The following is a 6,061-nucleotide window of genomic DNA, read 5'->3' on the forward strand; positions in this document are numbered from 1 at the left end:
GCCAGAGCACTGGCTGCCTGGCAAGCCCAGAGCCAGGCTCATCCGTTAACAGTTGCTGATAATAGGCTTTGCCACCTGGGATTTCCTGGGGAAACAGCCCGTATTAATATGGACCCACAGAGTTTTCTCTTTCAGGGAGATGTTTTCCTCATTGCAGCTGTGTTGAAAGCCTTGTGAAGTGCTCTGGCTTCATTTTAATGTATGTGTTTGTTTTAAAAAGCTGTGTATAGAAATTACACTTGCTAACCACAGCGGGGTATTAGTTACCTTATGTAGTCTTTGTTGGATTTAAAGCCATCACTTATCAGAACAGGCAAACATTAGAAAGATCTGTGTACACTAAAACTCCAGAAGAAGCTGCATACAGAGGAGAAATTTTGTTTAATTTATTGTTTATGTTAGTAGGTAATTCTTCCTGACTCTGCAATTAACTTTGAGCAATAAGCCAAGAAAAGCTTCTAAAAACCTCTGCAGGGGGATAATGATTACTTAATCCTGTCTAAGGAGATTTTAATGGAAATAATATAAAATCATGTTATACTTAAAATGATTCCTTAAAGACAAGATAAATCTCAGGGAAGTCCCCAGCAAAGATTATTTGATCTCAGAGAACATCGGATTATGTCATTAAAACTCCTCTTCCATCTGTTTTCTAGTGTATGATGTTTCATCTCTTTCCTTTCGAAGTCTCCTGTACCAGGTTGCCCCAGTAAGATTTTTAATCAGTGGAAAAAAAAATGTATCTGTTCGTCCCTTGGTTCCTTTCCAAACAGGAGGACTTCCAAATTAACTCTGGCATCCTACACAGCTTGAAACACCCTCATGTGGTGTAAATGAAGTATTGAATAGCTCTCTAGTGTCAAACAGGCGACTCGCAGACGCCAGGCTTGGCTTAAAGAAATGAGCAAACAAAGGCGAGGGAGAGAAGCAGGTGATGTATTGGTACGAACTGACACCGCGGCGATGAGCGGCGGACAGCGAAAGGGGGGGAAGTCAATATTGCAAAGGGTGTATTATATGATAGACATCAAAGTATTTGCAATAGGCTTAGGAAATGCAAAAAGTGCTGTGATAGTCACGGTGTTTTTCTGACTCAATGTAAAATGGGAAATGAACACTGCTATTTGGTCTACTGCCCTTGAATAAGTGGCGTTTTAAACGCAGTGATGGCTGCAGAGCTTTGTGATTGAGTGTGTCTGATGGTTTTAAATGTTAAATAATTCCATTACAGTCAGGGTAAAAATGGTAATGAACAGCTTGGAAGAGTCTGAGTATACTTACATGAAATGTTGAGCAATTAGCTTCTCTCTGTGAGAGTGAATCCTGCAGTTTTCTTCTCATCAGTAGCAAAGTGACCTTTAAAATATGCGGATGACACAGAAGCTCTTTCAGTAACTTACTTGATCTATTGTCTGCTGATAAATTGCATGTAAGGATTTGGAATTTACATGGCAAAGTAGATTTTGGACTGAAATGGAAGATTTTGAAAACATTAACTGACAGCTTTTTAACAGTAGCACTGCGCCCTGTTGAATAATGGGACGTGTGTTATTAGGGTATTCAACGTGGCAAGGAGAAGGAGACTGCACGCCTGGTAGCAGCTTGTTTTCACTTGCTTTAAAGCACTTTTAAAAATTCATTGTTCTGGCTTTATATTCTGTCTACGGCAGCCCGAGAGCCACATGTTAAAATTGAAATAAAACACATTTGTGTGTTCGGAATCGGCTAACAGCAAAACCCATATGTCTCTTAGTGCTTAAATAGCATCAGCCTGATCTGCACAGCTAATCTTTTTACTATGCCTTTGAAAATAGGAGGGTTAGGGTATGGGAATGGGATTTGAGCTGCTAGATTGTCTGGGCTGCCCATGACATTGGCTTGTACTCTGCACCGAGGCACAAGGGAATAGCTGAGCTCTCTCTGTATACCCACATAAGGCATAAATATGGCTATATAATCCATGGGGAAAAATGGATAGTAAAGTTTTAGTCAGGCCATCCTCACTGCTGAATGTGATTCATATGTGAATAGTCCAGAAACCTGGAAAAATACAACAACCTACTGACCTTCATATAGAATTAAAAAAAAAATGTCAATAGCACGATGTTTTTCCTGCCTGCTTAGGCATTCATTTCTGAAGCCACTTAAACACGTGCTTGAAGTGGAGCATTTGAACGGTCTCAAGTGACAAGACCCTAGATAATTTGTGGGTTTAGTCTGTGGAAAATAAAATTGTATTATTAATGCACATTTGTTCCCTCTGGCCATTGCAATTAATGCACATCATTGCAGGGTTTGGTACTGATTACAGAATGAAATTACAGAGTTTTGCGGAGACGGAAAGAGGTTATAGAATAGAATCATAGAATCGTTTAGGTTCGAAAAGACCTTTAAGATTAGGAAGTCCAACCGTTAATGTTGAGGTTTTGGGGAACAGGCAATTTAATGCTCTTCTTTTCAAGGAAAGCATGAGAAGGATTTTTGGATAATAACAAAATTCTTCTAGCAGTTACTGATGGCAAGTATCTGTGCATCGCAACTGATGCTGACAGCCAAAGTCTCACCCTGCAGTGCTGAAAGGATGCATCTCCTCATTCTCTCATCATTCTGGTTTCAAGCTGTTGGCGCCCTGCATGGTCTAAACATCCTTTGCTGCTTGCAGGTCTAGAAACCATCTTAACCACAAGAGCCAGGGTGTACTCATGCTGCACGTCATAGCATAGGGATGCTGAAACTGGTGAGAAAGTCACTGTGCTGTGGGAGCACCGGAGTACCCTGATGTTGTCACATGCTCCAGTGCTATTAAAAAGTGATGGCAAAGGGTCAGAGACTTTTGGGAGGCTGTGAAGTGAGTGGGTTTGAGACTCTCCCCACTCCAGCTTTAGCCCCCCCTCTTTTCTAGCTGATCTGATGGCAGAGAATTGCTAAGACCTACTCTCCTGGTAGAGGCTGCTGCCCAAGGTAGTGGCAATTAGACTCCTTTTCCCACACCAGAGCACCCCCTACCTGCTCCCCTTCAGGCTCTGCTGTCTGTCGTACGCACTCCATCTTCTTTATGTCATTTGAAAGATGGGAGATGCGGGATGGAACCTAGCAAGAACACCAAGAGTACCATGTCAGTGCTCAGCCCTAGTAGTTTTGGCTGTAGACTACAGTTTCTGTGTTTAGTTTCAATGACCACAGTGAAGTACTGCCCCAAATGCACAATGATGTCCTTGAGAACGTGCCGACCTTGGTGAAATGGCTGCAAAGCTTTACTGTCCTGGAAAGCTAAGCTGTAAAACAGCCGTGGTTGCCAATGCTATTTAAGGAGTTCACATGCGCTGGTTTGCTGGGCGGTCCCAAGCTGCGATGGGGGGAATGTGAGAAAGAGAGTGAAGTAACGTAAAGTAGTGATTGAAAGAAGATAGGCTTGCAGGGACACGGACGAGTAGTGTCACCAATGAAAAATGTTGGAGCGCCCACATAGCAATCCCTCTTTCGATTCAAAATATAAATTTAACTACAACAGAAAATGTTTATGAACTCATACCTATGGCTTCAAGTAGCATGGCCTGGTCTCTCCTACACCAAAGGCAAGTGTACTTGGGGGTCTTAACAGGAAGGGGGAGCAGAGGCGCAGGACAGATGAAAGCGTGCCAGACCTGTCCTCCATGTTCTGCCTTGAGCGTGAGGAGTCCTACGGCATCAGTGCTTTGTGAAAACCTGTTATTGGAATTGCACTATTTTTAAGGTTGTTCAAGATCAAAGCTCGAAACGCAAAAATGCCTTTGTTCCTTTCCTTGAAAAGGAAAATGCAAATTTATGGAAGGAGATAGATTCTGGTTGTATTAGGTGAAAATACGTACTTAACATATACGTATTTACAGATACATTAAGTTTATACATACTTTAAATATACAGTTCAATTAGCAGTTTTACTGTGTATTAATGAAAACATTCTATGACTAATGTGCAAACTTTAATACACCAAATGAAAAATACCTGTTTCTTTAAAAAATACTTCCTTACAGACAAAACAGAGGACTTCTGAAATATATACCCTTGGTATTTAGTATTCAGCCTTTAGTAATCTGACAGTGAAAAATTATCTTTCAGAGCAATGTTTGGGTTTTTTTTTCATTAGCATATGGTGGAGTAGACTTGAGGCTTGTATACTTGGTCATCTCAATGTCCTGCGTAAAGAGCATGGAGATAATATGTTTGTATGTATTTGTAAGAAGCAGTTAAGAGAACTTGCTCACAAAGCATTATCCTTTGAAGATATGTAATAATGCAAGGGAGAAAAAATATTTTTTAAAGGATCCATTTTGTGTATCACAGCAAATCCAGAAATTGTTTCGGACAAAATGCTTTACCCAACAGCTACATGCAGTGTAAGGCAGAGTGTGAGACTGTCAGGGAAAGGGAATTGCTGAAAGAGCAGGTGGAAGGGATTGAGGCTGCTGCATCTTGATCCTTAAATCTTCCGCTGTGGTGTTGACTTGTCAGGTGCAGTACGTAAACTGCTCCAGCTAACAGACTTACTAACCAGTTGACATCGTAAAACCACGGCGTTGGCCCTCTATATTGGGGGTAGCTTCTCTGGTGCTACAGTAGAGTAGATACAGCATCCGAGCTCACAGCCGTTCCCTGGTACCCGTGGGGCAGCTGCGTGTGTGTGCGTGAGTGCCCGCACACACACGTGCACACTGGAGAGGTGAGCACATCCCCAAGAGCGTATCACCACACAGTGCCGTAGTAGAAAGTCACGGGCATGTGCAAAGCTTCACAGCTGGTGCCATCAACAGTAAAGGGAGAGCCGGCCGGCTCAAAGGATTTTGAATTTCAGGTGACTAGGACTGCAGAAGCCCTGTGTGGTGCCACCTGCGGCGAGAGGACATTTAGGCCCTTGGCTGACATTTCTCTAGTCCCAGACGACACTGTTACTCTCCCCCTCCTCTGACCTGGTCAGACATTATGCAGGTTTCATCAGTCAGGTGGTGCAGGAAGAGAAGAAAAACGATGGTAATGGTTACTTCAGTTGTTGCAGATGTACTGGGATGAGTACTTCCCGCGACAGGGTCACAGAGAGGTGGTTTTACCTTTTTCCTCACGGACAGACCCATGCAATGACACCAGGACGTGCATCTCCAGGTGTTAAAATGCATGTGCCTGATTGGGTAGTACAGACAGAGCCTGGAATGCAAAGTTCGTTGTGCTTTACTTGTAATTCCATATCATAGCTCAAAGTATTGTAATGTGGTTTAACCTGGCAGGCAGCTAAGCACCACACAGCCGTTCGCTCACTCCCCCCCCAGTGGGACATGGGAGAGAATCAGAAAAAAGTTAAAACTCCTGGGTTGAGATAAAGGCAATTTAATAGGACAGAAAAGGAAGGGAAAATAATAATAATAATGATAAAAGAATATACAAAACAAGTGATGCGCAATGCAATTGCTCACCACCTGCTGACCAATGCCCAGCCAGTTCCTGAGCAGTGTCCCTGCTCCCCCGCCCCCAGCCAACATCCTCAGTTTTTGTTCAGCATGGCATCATAGAATCATAGAATGCTTTGGGATGGAAGGGACCTTTAAAGGTCACCTAGTCCATCCCCCCTGCAATTGGCAGGGACATCTTCAACTAGATCACATTGCTCAGAGCCCCATCCAGCCTGGCCTTGAATGTTTCCAAGGATGGGGCATCTACCACCTCTCTGGGCAACCTGTTCCAGTGTTTCATCACCCTCATCGTGAATAATTTTTTTCTTGTGTTTAGTCTAAATCCAACCTCTTTTAGTTTAAAACCATTACCCTTTGTCTTGTCGCAGCAGGCCTTGCTAAAAAGACTATCCCCATCTTTCTTGTAGGCCCCCTTTAAGTATTGAAAGGCTACAATAAGGTCTCCCCACAGCCTTCTCCAGGCTGAACAACCCCAGCTCTTTCAGCCTTTCCTCACAGGAGAGGTGTTCCATCCCTCTGACCATTTTTGTGGCCCCCCCTCCAGACCCGCTCCAACAGGTCCATGTCCTTCCTGTGCTGAGGACCCCAGAGCGGGACGCAGTGCTCCAGGTGGGGTCTCA

The sequence above is a fragment of the Nipponia nippon genome, unplaced genomic scaffold (genome assembly GCF_047370975.1).
Source record: "Nipponia nippon isolate SJK-2023a ecotype South Korea unplaced genomic scaffold, ASM4737097v1 scaffold_2, whole genome shotgun sequence".
Taxonomy (NCBI): Eukaryota; Metazoa; Chordata; class Aves; order Pelecaniformes; family Threskiornithidae; genus Nipponia; species Nipponia nippon.